Raw genomic sequence first — 15135 nt, forward strand, 5'->3', positions numbered from 1 at the left:
TTTTAGTTGTAAATGGACATAATTCATTTATTTATTTTTATGTGGTGCTGAGGATCAAACCCAGTACCTCACAATGCAAGGCAAGTGCTCTACCACTGAGCTACAGTACCAGGCCCCATAAAGTGTTTTGTTTGATCTACATGGTGGTTTTTTGGATTTTGGGTGGAATTAGTTGTTATCATATGAAAACCAGCAGATGTGCTTTGAATTAACTTGAAAAAAATGAGAAGACTTGACCATAGGGGGCCTACCTTCCATTATGGCAGCAATTGGTGTAATAGCAAGAAACTGCTCCTTTAGATGGGGACATGTGCTTTCCAGTTGCCACAGACTCTATCACTTCCTGTTGTTAAAACAACATACTTTTACTCCTTTGCGTTTCCTGCCTGGCCTCTGTAGATATTTGAGTTTGTAACTTCTGTTGTAGATAGTGAGAACTTGATGAAAGGTTTAAGGAAAGTGACGTCATTTATATATTGTTAATTCATTCAACAAACATTGGTTAATTAAACATATATGCCAGGTTGTACTGTGCTAAGTAATTAGTGTTCAAAACACCTGTCATATGGTGGTTTACCACTTAGTGGGAGAACAATGAAAACAGCATTTTAGGAACATGATGAGGTGTGCATTTGAGAACAGTAACATCTTGGTGACTGGTGTACCAGTTTAGGGACCATAACAGTTCAAGTCTGAAGTAATAAGGGCTAGGATTTAGGTATCAGCAGTGGGACTAAGAGGAAAAGATGGGAAAAAACTGAAAAGGAAGAATCATCAGTTCTTGATAAAAGGGTGGAATATAGAAAGCTTGAGAGGGCCGTTTAAAGATAATCAAAATGAGTTACATAATAGGAAAGTTGTGCCACTAAATAAACAGGAGATCAATAAGAGACTCCACTTAATCTCTCTGTGTATATGTGTAGAAGCAGAGGGTGAGGGGAGTGTTTAGAGGTACCAGTTTGAATTGTCTCTTGTTTTGAGTTATTATATCAGGGGAGATACACACAATTTAAGTGTTTTTAAGAGGAAAACTTAATAGAAATATCAAGATTACATGCTTAGAGTTAGATAGTGCTCATCTCATCCTAGAATCCAAGGAAACTCCTGGAGAAAAGTTTAATTTGTAGTCACAAAAGTGTAAGAACATGCTGGGCATGGTGGTGCACGCCTGTAATCCCAGTGGTTTGGGAGGCTGAGATAGGAGGATCACAAGTTCAAAGCCAGCCTCAGTAAAAAGTGAGGTGCTAAGCAACTCCATGAAACCCTGTCTCTAAAGTATAAAAAAAGGCTGGGGATGTAGCTCAGTGGTTAAGTTCCCCTGGGTTCAGTCCTCAGTACCAAAATAAATAAGTAAATAAAATAGTTGGAGCAGTAGTTGTTTTTCAGTTGATAACAAGAAGGGAAAAATAATTTTTTACTTATCTTCTCATAATCAAACTCTAAGCAGCTCCTAATGATATTGATTCTTGGCAATTACTCTTTTGTAAATACAGTAGTCCCTCTTATCCATCCATGGGGTTAGGGGAGATACTTTGTAAACCTAATATGGCCTGAAGCCGTAGAAAGTACCAAATCCTATATATTGTTTTTTGCTACACATACTTAACTGTGATAAAGTTTAATTTATAAATTAGGCACAGTAAGAGATTAGCAACAATAATAATGAAATAGAAAAATCATAATAATGATATACTATAATAAAATTATTTGAAACGTATGAATTATTTATTTTTAGAATTTACCATTTAATATTTTTTGATCATGATTGATTGTGGGTAACTCAAACTGTAGAAAGCAAAACAGCAGAAAAGGAGGTCTACTTATAAGTACTTCCCACAGTAGATAGGTATTTGGAGGTTAAGCTAGTTTATCACTTCAGATTTTCATTTTATTTGTTTATTAGGAGACAATGAACCCCTTCTGGATTGATAGTATTGCCTTATGTAAAGGACTTTGTTTCTTTTTTAAAAATATATAATTTTTTTAATTTGTTCTCATGAGTTATATATGTACAGTAGAATGCATTTTGATACATCATACATAGGATTTTGATTCTTAACAGACAGGTAAGAAAAGGCTTTGTGACTTGTGAAAAAAGAGGCCTCAATAGCAACAGCTTTCTTTGTGCAGTGATTATTGTAGTTAAGTCATGCCTAAAACAATGGAGAATGAAAACATGTACTGCCTGACTCATTGGTAACACCCGGATGGGTTTCATGGTACAGAGGGTCCTTTTGGACACTTGACTAATGTTGTTTAGATTAAAATGGAATAAAATACAGAAAGAAGCAATCTACTTATAGGAAAGAATTTTATATTTGTTGATAACTAGAATGCATCAATTCTAATTCCTTTATTGAGAGATAAGGTATTTGATCTAAGGGTTAGAGGAACCTTAAAGAATATTTTATTCAACTACCCTTCTGATCTATGAATCCACTCTGGACATTGTGGTCAATTTTGGATGAGCCCAAGGCAAGGAGCCTCTTTTCCCACCAGTGTGAGACAACTCATATTACTGGAAATTGTTCCTGCTCAGTTTCTTCGCTCATAGGCTTGATAACAATTCCTTGGCAATGATCAAATAAAAGTCGGTTTTTAATAAATCTTTTTATTTGTTTTATTGTCTTTTTGAAAATAATTGTTATAAAAATCTTCCAATGATTTTAAAATCTGGCCACTTGTCAGTATTGTACCTTTCTAACAAATACCTCTTCAGTATCTAAGTATTAATGCTACCATTTTATGATTGGAAATTTTTTTCTGTATGTAGCATAAAATAAGTTACTATTCTGTTAAATATTTTCATTCTGTATCTCATTGTTCAGTATTTAACTTCAGTTATATTTTTTCAATTATTAACTGTACCTATCTTCCTAAGAAATACAATGATTTGTTTATTTTCTTCCAACTTTTTCCTAAATATATCTGACTTTTATTTGAAGTATTTAAATTCAGTTTCACTACCAGATGGGGGTGTGGCACATGCCTATAATCCCAGCAGCTCAGGAGACTGAGGTAAGAGGATTGCAAGTTTGAGGCCAGCATCAGCAATTTAGCAAGACCCTATCTCAGGATAAAAAATAAAAAGGGTAGGGGATGTAGCTCAGTGGTAGTGCCCCAAAGTTCAATGCCCAGTATCAATAAACTGATTAATTAATTAATTTGGTTTCACTTAAGAAATAAACATTGTGTAAGTTTTAGTTTTTCTGGCTTAAGTGTTTTCCTTAAGTAAAATATTGGCACTACTATAGAAAACAGAAAATTTAAAGTGGTAGGGTATGATATTTTAAGAGAAGTTAAAAAATCAATATTATTTTTAAAATTTTTACTTTTTTCTTTTTTTGCTGTATGGGGGATTGAATTCAGGGACTCACACATTCCAGGCAGACACTCTACCACTGAGCTATATTCCAGCCTTTTTTTTTCTTCTTTTTTTAATACTGAGGGTGCTTTGCCACTGAGCTAAGCACCACCCCCCTTTTTTTTATTTTGAAACAGGGCCTTGCTAAATTGTTGAAGCTGACCATCAACTTGCTATCCTCTCACTTCAGCCTCCATAGTCACTTGGATTACATAGCCTTTTTTTAAAAAAACAAACAAAAAAACCCCCATGGTCTTACTATGTTGCCTAGACTAGCCTCATTTGCAATCTATCTTCCTCAGCCTCCTGAGTAACACTTGCACACCTGGTGCATATATTTCATTTTTTAAAACTTGGGGGTGTAGTTCAGAGATAAAGCACTTGCCTAGCATCAGTGAGGCACCCTTGGTTTGATCCCCAGCACTGCAAAAAAAAAAAAAAAAAAAAAATCAATATCATTGGTGCCTGGGCCTGGTGATACAACATACCAATAGTCCTAGCTACTCAGGAGGCTTGAGGGCACATTGGGCAACATAGTAAACTGTCTCTCAAAAACAAAAGGGGGTTTAAAAAAAGTTAATATTACAATGTCATGTAGTTTTTAATCTAGAAGTATGTCAGTTGATAGAAAGTATAGTATGTATGTAGATATATTGTATATAAGGGTCACACACTGCATAACATTTAAGTAAAAAATAGTATATACCACGTAACCTAGGTATGTAGGTAGACATTACCATCTCGGTTTGTGTAAGTACATTCTCATGTTTATACAATATGAACTCTCTTACTGACACATTTCTCAGAATGTATCCCCATCATTAATCAATGCATGAATGTACTGGAAAAAAAAATGAACACAAAATATTTTCAAAATACTGGTTTGTTTGTTTATTTGTTTTTTGTTTGTTTGTTTTTGAGACAGGGTCTTTCTATGTTCCCTAGGCTGCCTCAGACACCTGGACTCAAGAGATCTTCTTGCCTCAGCCTCCTAAGTATCTGGGACTACAGGTGCATGTCACCATGCCCAGCATTCAAATACTGGTTATAACTTCTAGCCTCTAGGTTGGCTCTTAACAATCCTCACCTTCTAATACTCATGTATTTGTGTAGTCCCCTTGCACATTTTATCAACTTTGGTCTATATGACCATTAGAATATAAGGAAGTGATAGTGCATGACTCATAGGGCTAGTTCTTGGATTGCCTATTCTGAAGGAAGCCAGCCACCATGTTGTGAAGACATTCAAGCAGCCCAATGGAGAATCCATGTGGGAAGCAACTGAGGCTTCCTGCCAACAGCCAGCACCAACTTGCTAACGGTTGAGTGAGCCATCTTGGAGGTGGTTGCTCCAATCCCAATGAAGCCTTCAGACAACTGTAGCTTGAGCCTACATCTTGATTACAATCTCACGAGAGACCTTGAGCCAGAAGTATCAAATTAAGCCTCTCCCAAATTCCCAAACCACTTAAACTGAGATAATAAATGCTTATGATTGTTTTAAGTTACTAAGTTTTGGGATTATTTGTTATGTAGCAATAGGTAACTATGCATAGCATTCTAAAATATTTTTAGGTGAGAATTTGGACAATGTAAACAATACTTAATATCTTAGGTTTTTTTGGGGGTGGGTGGTGGGTTCTTGGGATTGACCCAGGGATGCTTTACCACTGAGCTACATCCCCGGTCTTTTATTGTTTATTTTGAGACCTGGTCTCACTAAGTTGCTGAATGTAGCCTTGAATTTGAGATCCTCCTGTCTCAGCCTTCTGAGTCTCTGGGATTACAGGCATGCGTCGCTACACCTGGCTTTAGGGCTTTACTTATTTATTTATTTATTTTAGTTTATCACAGTTTTAATAATTTGAAGGTGAGTTAACTAATTAATTTTGGTACTGGGGATTCAGCCTAGGTGCACTTAACCACTGAGCCAGATCCCCAGCCCCTTTTATTTTTTATTTTGAGACAGGATCTTGCTATGTTGCTCAGGCTAGCTTTGAACTCATGATCCTCCTGCCTTGGCCTCCCAAATTAATGAGATTATTATAGGCGTGTGCCACCATGCCTGCATGTTAGGACATTTGCAGTTTATTCCTGTTGTGAGTTCCTACTGGACATCACCTTGGGCATTGATTATGTGCTTGGGTTATATCAGTAAATAAAGGTTTTTGCTCCTGAGGAGCTTATATTTTCTCAAGAACACAGATAATAAGTAAACTCTCTGGTATGTTAGAATATGATAAGTGATGTAGAATAAAAGTGGATTAGAGTAAGGGGAATTGAGAAAACAGGAGGAGGTAGTGGACACAAGAGGGTGGGAGGTTACAGTATTAAAGATAGCCGTAGGAAAGCAGATAATACATATTTATAGCCAGGCATAGTAGCACAAACCTGTAATCCTAGAGACTTGGGAGTCTAAGTCAAGAGGATCCAAGTTTGAGGCCAGCTTCAGCAATTTAGTGAGGCCCTAATCAACTTTTAACAAGATCCTATCTCAAAATAATAAGAAAAAAAAGGGCTGGGGATGTGGTTCAGTGATAAAACACCTATGGGTTCAGTCCCCAGTACCAAAAAAAAAAAAAAAAAAAGATAGGCCTCAATAAGAAGAGCAGCATAAATCCCCACCCCCTACTAAAAAGAAAAAAAAAAAAAAAAAAGGCAAGACAATCCAGTAAGGCCATGTTAGTAACTTTCATGAAAGATGGTGGCTTGGGGAGCTGGGGTTGTGGCTCAGTGGTAGAGCGCTTGCCTCACACGTGCGAGACCCTGGGTTCAATTCTCAGCACCACATAAAAAAATAAATAAATGAAGATGGTGGCTTGGGGTTAAGCTGGTAGCAATGAAAGTGGTCAGAAATGGTGTATTCTGTATTTTTTCAGCAGCAAAATAAGCTCTTCAAGAGCTCTTGATTATAACAAAATGATACTACTGCAAGACTTTCACATCCTGCTGCAAGTCTAAAGTTCTTGCCTTTTATCTCAACTTTCTTCTCTATGTTCTTTCTACTTCTATATCTGTTTTTTCTGGGTGGTGTAGTCATTATGACTGTGAGTCTGGAATTAAGCCATCTGGGTTTGATTTCTGACTTTTCATTAACTATTGTGTGGTCTTAACCCTTTATGTCCTGTCATCCTATGCAGAATTTAAAACTTAGGACTAATTAAGGGTTAATTAGTTTATCTAAGCCTCAGTTTTCTTGTTTTTTTTTTTTTTTTTTTTTTAATTTTTTATTGTGGGTTGTTCAAAACATTACAAATTTCTTGACATATCATATTCCACACTTTGATTCAAGTGGGTTATGAACTCCCACCTTCACCCCATACACAGATTGCAGAATCACATCAGTTACACATCCATTGATTTACAAATTGCCATACTAGTGTCTGTTGTGCTCCACTGCCTTTCCCATCCTCCACCCTCCCCCCTCCCCACCTCTCCCCTCCCCTCCCCTCCTCTCTCTCTACCTCCTCCACTGTATAACCCTGAGGGTCTCCTTCCATTACCATGCAATTTCCCTTCTCTCTCCCTTTCCCTCCCACCTCTCATCCCTGTTAAATGTTAATCTTCTTCTCCTGTTCTTCGTCCCTACACTGTTCTTAGTTACTCTCCTTATATCAAAGAAGACATTTGGCATTTGTTTTTTAGGGATTGGCTAGCTTCACTTAGCATAATCTGCTCTAATGCCATCCATTTCCCTGCAAATTCTATGATTTTGTCATTTTTTAATGCAGAGTAATACTCCATTGTGTATAAATGCCACATTTTTTTTATCCATTCGTCTATTGAAGGGCATCTAGGTTGGTTCCACAGTCTTGCTATTGTGAACTGTTAAGCCTCAGTTTTCTAATTTTAGAATTGGGATGTTAATAAAATCACCTACTCAAAGAGTGATATTGAGATTAAATTAGGTAATCCATGAAAAATACTTAACATACAGCATGGCATGTATGATTAAGGTCTCATAAATATTAGCTACTATTATTATTTCATATTGTGTTCTTGTGGCCACAATCTTTCCTCTGAGTTAAATGCTAACCTTTCTTAATATACTGTCTTCCATTATAATCTTTTACTTTCTATTTTTGTTTCCCAAATCTATACAATAAGAATTCTTTTAAAAATATTTCTTTTTGTAGTTGTAGATGGATAGCATGCCTTATTTTATTTGCTTATTTTTGTATGCAGTGCTAAGAAGCAAACCCAGTGCCTCACACATGTTAGGCAAGTGCTCTGCCACTGAGCCGTAGCCCCAGCCCACAATAACAATTCTTAAAATGAAGTTTTACAACCAAACTATCCATAATTTCCCTACTATATGCTTTCATCTTTTATAATCCCTCTGGTCTTTGTCCACATGTATTTATGTAGTTACTTTTACTCATTTTTCATGATCAATTCAAATGTCATCTCATGATGCCTTTCCAAATCCTCTCGGTAGTTAGCCCTTCTATGCTTTGGACTCCTTTACTGTTTTTAAACAAAGACACTGTTATTCGTATATATGTCTGTCACCTTGTCAAACCAGAGCATCTTAAATAAAAAGTCCTGTTTTATTTACCTTCCATTCTCTTGACACCTAGCATTAGGTGAGCATCAGCAAATATTTATAAAATCAGACAACTGAGTGATCCTAACAAGGCTCACCACTTCACTCTTTCTTATATGTAATTGCTAGATTGATATTTGAGACTCTTCAGTCTTCAGTGATTCCTATTACCCGCAGAATAGTCTAGACTCCTTAGCTTGGTAATTGGAACACTCAATTATCTGACTTCAGTTTCAACTTTATTTCCTACTATAGTTAGTCAAACTGAACTGGACTTGCCAGAGTGCCCTATTCCCTTTTCTACATTTATATCTTGATTTATATTATTTCTTATTCCTGACTCCTCTCCTGTCTTAATTCATTTCTCTCCCCAGCACCCTCCTCAAATGCCACCTCTTTTTTTTTTTTTTTTTTTTTGGTACAGGGGATTGAACTCAGGAGCACTTTGCTACTGAGCCACATCCCTAGCCCTATTGTATTTCATTTGGAGATAGGGTCTCACTGAGTTGCTTAGCACCTTGCTGTTGCTGAGGCTGACTTTGAACTTATGATCCTCCTGTCTCAGCCTCCCAAGCCACTGGGATTACAGGTGTGCACCACCATGCCCACTCCCATCTTTGAGGTCTCAGAGCATGGTGCTTCTCATTTGCATTTTACGGAGGACATTTATGGACATGTATTTTTTTCCTATTTACTATAGTCTCTTAAAAGATAGTTACCATACTAGACCCACAGCAGTTTTGCTTGGCAAGGCTTTTGTACAGGTAGTTTGGCTGTATCCATTCCCATAGTTCAACTTCTGTTTAAAATTTTCATTCTAGTTACATTTTAAACTTACCTATGTTTAATTTTTAACTTTGTTTAAGCCAGCTCTGCTGTAGAGTTCAGAAGAATTGGCAATGGAAGCTTTTATATTTGACTGTTTGCCAACCTTTGATGGAACTTTACTGGTCATTTATTCCATTCTATTATTTTCCACTGTTATAAAATACTGTGTCATTTTATTCAAGTCAGTCAACATTGATATTTGCTTAGCGAGGGAATAGAAAGATATATAATTAGCAATCACATGTCACCATGGAACTGTACAAGGAAAACCAGTCCACTCCTTTAGAAATCTCAGTGCCTCTAGAGCCAGCCTTCCTCACATTGCCTTCTTTATTCTCTATTTTCTAGTTACATTTGAAGCTCAGAATTCGCCCTGTAGAATTTCCGCACTGGTAGTTTCTACTTCTAATTCAGGATTCTCTTTAGGCCTCGCATCCCTCAAGAAGCCTCCCATTCCTTTCCAACCCCCATCCTTCCCCTTCTAAGCCAAGTTACTTGTCTGTTATATCTATTCCTGAGCACTGTGCTCTTTTTTGTAAGAGAACTTATCCAAGTACATTGTAACTATTGGTTTATTTGTGTACTCTTTTTTGGTAAGCTGAAGTCTCCCCAAGAGCCTATCTGACTCCCGTTTGCATATCTAGACCTAGTGCAATTTCTGTTATATAATTAGATGCATATTAGTTAGCAGCTTTCTAAATTCAGTCATGGGTGGAAACTGGCTACAAATGCTCTTAGCTTTCTACTGTTCAGCTAACATGAAAACAACACAGAATTCAGATCTTGAGCAACTTATGCCCTGGAAACAATATTTCTATTAATTGGTACTCAACTGTCATAAAAGTAGATGAACCAGACAATCATGTACCCAGAGAAAAGGTGGAGCAGGGAGAAGTGAAGAGTAAAGATGGGAGTGAGTTAGCAAAATTCCACACAGTTAGTTGTAAACTAGTACAAAGGTGCCTGTGCTTTGTGAAGCTTGCTTGATTCAGAAGATCTCAAATAGGAGCAAAGAGCAAAAGGCAGCCAATAGTGAAAGCAGGAAAGCAGGGATTCACAGCAGGCAGACATAAGCAGGTGAGCACCTGAATGGGGCCCTGTTCTATGGGATTGTGGTCTTTGAGACTTTAGGGGGCATGGAGAAGGGGAAGCCAGAATATAAAGCTCTGGAAAGGCTGAGTAGTGAGGAATAAGTGTTAACTACAGGTATAAAGAAACTGAAAAGACCTTAGAAGGATATAGAGATCGTGAGGGACGAACGCTAGTTGGCACTGAAGTTTCAAAGCAAAGAATTGAAGAGGGTATTTTGTTTGGGGTGAATAAAAGTAAGAGATATTGAGAAGACCAGTTCTCAAGTTCAACTTATATATGACTATCTGTATTATCTTGAGTAGTATATAAAATTTAACATATTTGGATAAATTATATCTTTGTGTAATTGACACATTGGAGAAACAGTCCTTCCTTGGTAGCTTGGAATCATGATCTTCCAGAAGGCAGGTGATTAATCTTTTGAAAGAAGTCTGCCATTGTACTAATGTTAAATGGCTGAAGATCCAGTGCCTGAGTTACTGGATCCCTGTTTATCCCTTCAGAGTGTTTATTTAACACCTAGCATATGTTAGCTCTGTCCCAGCACCAGGAACACTCCAGAAACAAAACACAAAAGTTTCTGCAGATGGATAGCTAACTCTGGAGAATGGGAGTGGGGGAAAGACGGAAATATGAAAATAAACAAGTAGTAAATTACACAGTGTATTGGAATGTGAGAAGTGCTGTGGAGAGAAACAGGGACGGAAGGTAGAAAATGTGTATAGAAAATGTGTGTGTGGGGCTGGGGATGTGGCTCAAGCGGTAGCGCGCTCGCCTGGCATGTGTGCGGCCTGGGTTCGATCCTCAGCACCACATACAAACAAAGATGTTGTGTCCGCCGAAAACTAAAAAATAAATTAAAATTCTCTCTCTCTCTCTCTCTCTCTTAAAAAAAAAAAAAAGAAAAAGAAAATGTGTGTGTGGCCAGTGTACTACAGTTTTAGAAAGGGAGGTCTCACTGAAAAGGTGAGGAAAAAAAAATAAAAAATAAAGATTTTTAAAAAATGAAAGAGTGAGCTGGGGATGTGGCTCAAGCAGTAGCGCGCTCGCCTGGCATGCGTGCAGCACACATACAAACAAAGATGTTGTGTCTGCCAAAAAAAACTAGAAAATAAATATTGAAGTTCTCTCTGTCTCTCTCTCTCTCTCTCTCCTCTCTCTTTAAAAAAAAAAAAAAGTGAAAGAGCAAGTTGCGCAGACTGGGGTCATGTATAATAAGATGCCCTCCTGTAAACTCAACATTGTAAGTCTTCCTAATACCATTTTAAAAATAGCTAATCTTAAAGAAAAGTGGGGTTGACAGTGGTTAGAAGGTAGGTGCTAAGGTCGGAAAGGGCATTTTACATGTTAATCCTTTGCTTTCTCTAAAATTTGTTTGGCTTTTCACCAAATACCTGGTATGACTCTGCAGTTTTCATTCCATGAAAACTGATACCTACGATGCATTATTTTTCTCCTTTAAAAATCTTCTGGAAGAAAAACAAATGTTTGCTTAGTGAAAACAGAAGCTGGAAATGTTTTTGAGAAGCCACAATAATATGAAAATATGAGTGACCTGTGAAGAAGCTGCTGTCACAGAGACAAAGGGGAGCTGGTACCCACAGTGCCACTCATGCAGGTCCTGAGGGAAGAGGGAGCACATGCTGGACAAAGCTGGTGTCCAGTGTTAAGAATCTAAAGAACTGTTTCTGTTTTCAGCTATGTAGATTGATCTGTGTGACCAGCCCATTTTCTGTAAAAGAAGAATCCTCCGAAGTGAGTGCTTTAAGATGTGAGTATGAATCTGGCCAGGCAGCTGTCCTTTCAATGGTTAATTTCCTGGGATGAAGTTTCCTTTGTTAGGAATTTTGAAAGTTGAACAATTCTTTTGGTTCCTTTCCCTAGCCAGTAGCTCCCGTTCTTAACCACAGGATAGAAGTTCAGCCTTGAATAGCGTTCAAAGGGACAATTCTAACTGCCTTTGCAGTACTTCAGAAAAATATTTAAATATTTTAAAATCCCAAATGCAATTAACTTTCATCTGCTTCATTTTATGTTATATGTCACCTGTGGGGAGTGAGGTATTTTACTTAAGCCCTCAATGGTCAATAAACTTAAGAATGAGTAAGAATACTTCATCTAGTGCCAGGTGCAGTGATGCACACCTGTAATAACAGTGGCTCGGGAGGCTGAGACAGGAGAATTGAGAGTTCAAAGCCAGCCTCAGCAATGGGGAGGCTGTAAGCAACTTATTGAGATCCTGTCTCTAATAAAATACAAAATTAGTGTGGGGATGTGGCTCAGTGGTTGAGTGCCCCTGAGTTCAATCCCTGGTACCCCCCTCCCCCCCAAAAATAGGGCTAGGGATGTGATTCAGAGGTCAAGTACCCTGAGTTCAATCCCTGGCACACCTCCCACCACCACCACCAAAAAAAAAAAAAAGGAATTTACTATATTGGCTTTGGTGAAGAATGATGAAAAATAAGCCTCCTTTATGTTTTAAAAATTATTTCCCAACAATAATAACAAGTCCTTTCTTTCCTTCCACTTTGTACAACCTCAGTCCTGGAAAAATACTGGGATGTTACATAATGTTTAAATAATGTATTGTAATTTTAAAACAAAAAACAAGAGCCAGTTGTGGTGGCACATGCCTGTAATCCCAGTTATTTGGGGGGCTGAGGTGGGAGGATTGTGATCAAGGCCTGCCATAGCAGCCTAGTGAGGCTGTCTCAAAAAATTAAAAGGGGTGAGGATATGGCTTGGTGGTACAGCATCCCTGAATTCAATCCCCAGTACTGCAAAATGAATGAACAAATAAATGAATAAATAAATGGACTATAGATATAACTAAGTGATAGAGCACTTGCCTAATATAGATGAGGCTCTGGGTTTGATCTCAAGTATCACACACAATAAAACCTTTTTTTTTTAATTAAACATAATTTTAATTTTTCTATATTATGCATAATAAATTATTATGCATACAAAGTTAAACTAGTCATTATCTCTTCCTAAGAAGAATATGGTCTAACAGAGACAATCATTATGTTCTTGAACTAGAGAACAATAAGGAAAAACTGACAAAAGAATGGATGTAATTACTTCAGGGAAGAAATGGCATTTGAATTATTATTAAATAGGGATATAATACTATACATTTAACAGCAATGTGATTTTAAACATTAACAGAAATTTTTAATATACTAAGTTGATGATTTTTTATTCATTATTTTTTTCACTTGGCAAAATTTATGGACCACCTATAGTATATTAGTCACTCATCTATGTGCTAGAATAAACCAGAAACAAAAATAGATAAATTCCCTATACTCATGGATCTCAGTCTGGAGAAATATTTTTATTATTATTTCACAAATACTTAAACTATAAAAAGACTTTTGAATTTGATTACAAAAACATTGATCACACCATTCACTTTACAAAACTAAAAAAATTTTATAAATGAAGGAATTAGATGATGTGCATATTAGCACATATGGATTAGAATATGAAGTACAATTTCCAAAAAAGATTTGAGAAACCTCACTTCCCCATCTCTAATAGAGAATTCCCCAAAGAATAAATACTCTTCCAGGTGCCATCAGCATCCACAGATAGCTTAATGGCTTTTTTGTTTTGTTGTTGTTCTTAGATGCACATGACAGAGTATATTTTGACATATTATATGAACATGGAGTATAACTTATTCTAAGTAGGTTCTCCACCTATAACTTATTCTAATTAAGATACACACATATGTGTATATATGTAGGAAAATCAAAATGAGATAATTTGTATGTATTCTAATTACATGTGTATGTGCAATAATATATCTAAAAGTATACGTATGTGTATGTGCATATATAGTGTCTCATTTGATTTTCCTAATAACCATGTTAAGGAAGAAAGGGCAGTTAAGATTTTTTTTTTTTAGTAGATGGATGCAATATTATATTTATTTATTTTTTAAATCTAATGCTAAGGATTGAAACTAGTGCCTCGCATGTGCTAAGCAAGCACTCTACCACTGAGCCACAACCCCAGCCCCAAGGTACTTTACAATGAGGAAATAGAGTCTCAGAGAGTCTAAATGATTTGCTCAAGATCATGCAACTCAGGCTAGTGGGTATGACTCAGTGGTGAAATGCTGGCCTGGCATGGACAAAGCCCTGGGTTTAATCCCCAGCCCTCCAAAAAAAAAAAAAGATCCCTGATAGAGAACAAATGCTAGAATGCTAGAGTTGGAACCCAGGACCTCTGACCTGACAAATAGTATTGTCCACTATTTTCCATGTCCTTATACTAACTTTCTAGCAGCATTTGTATCCTGCCTCCATTGTATGGAAATCCAAAGTGTGATGAAGACACATTAAAAAATATGGACAATAACTTGCTATAGCATTTGGAATTAGGAAAAAAGAAATAGAGAAGAATAAAGACTGATTTATGGTCTGTATATCACTACTGACTTACTTTGTAATTTTCAGCAAGTCATAGAACTCTTGACTTTAATTTGGGCATTTGTCCTAAGTTCTTTTGGCAATAATGTGGCCTGAAACCTGTGAAGCTGTTTTGAAATTCATAGTGGGCTGGGTATGGTGGTATATGCCTGTAATCCCAATCATTTGGGAGACTGAGGCAGAAGAATCACAGGTTTGAGACCAGCCTGGGCAATCTTGCAAGGCCCTGTCTCAAAATAAAAAGGATGGGGATATATGGATATAGCTCAGTTGTAGAGTACTTCCCCAGCATTTGTGAGGCCCTGGGTTGATCCCCCAGTACTGCGCCCGCTCCTAGCAAATATGTATTTGCAAGCCACTAGCAATATTATTGATTATAATTAATAGCTCAGTGGCGTAATCCTATTTTTTTTAATGGTACTGGGCATTGAACCCAGTGGTGTTTTACCACTGAGCTACATTCCTAACGTTTTAAAAATTTTTATTTGAAAAAGTCTTACTAAATTGTCTAGGTTGGCTTTGAACTTGCAATTCTGTCTCAACCTCAGTCTCAGTACTTGCTGGGATTACAAGTATTCTCTATCAGGCCCAAAAGTGCCTTTTTTAAGGCCATGAACACCCCCCAACACCATAGGCCCTTTTTAGGTAGATCAACCTAAGTAGGTAAGTTTCTTATGATTGATGTTTATATTCTTTGTAACTTTATTTCATAAATTGAATTAAGCTTATCTATCAGTCAAAAAGAGGAAAGGGAGGAAAAGAAAGAAGGAGGAGAGAGGAATGTTAGTTTGTGATCTAAAGGCAAAATGGTCAAAACACACAAAAAAGAAAATTAGACTCACCCGTAGGAGCAGGAGGGCAGA

General features: G+C 37.0%; 1 protein-coding gene across 1 annotated transcript in view; it reads left to right on the forward strand.

Annotated features, from left to right (window-relative positions):
• Positions 1-15135, forward strand: part of Entpd5 (ectonucleoside triphosphate diphosphohydrolase 5 (inactive)) — a 40302-nt gene that overhangs the window by 3643 nt on the left and 21524 nt on the right. Inside the window, exon 3 of the mRNA XM_071607676.1 lies at positions 11529-11601. The gene's annotated coding sequence lies outside the window, so the exon portion shown is untranslated. The remainder of the gene's footprint in view (positions 1-11528; positions 11602-15135) is intronic.

The sequence above is a fragment of the Marmota flaviventris genome, chromosome 2, assembly GCF_047511675.1.
Source record: "Marmota flaviventris isolate mMarFla1 chromosome 2, mMarFla1.hap1, whole genome shotgun sequence".
In the NCBI taxonomy this organism is placed as follows: domain Eukaryota; kingdom Metazoa; phylum Chordata; class Mammalia; order Rodentia; family Sciuridae; genus Marmota; species Marmota flaviventris.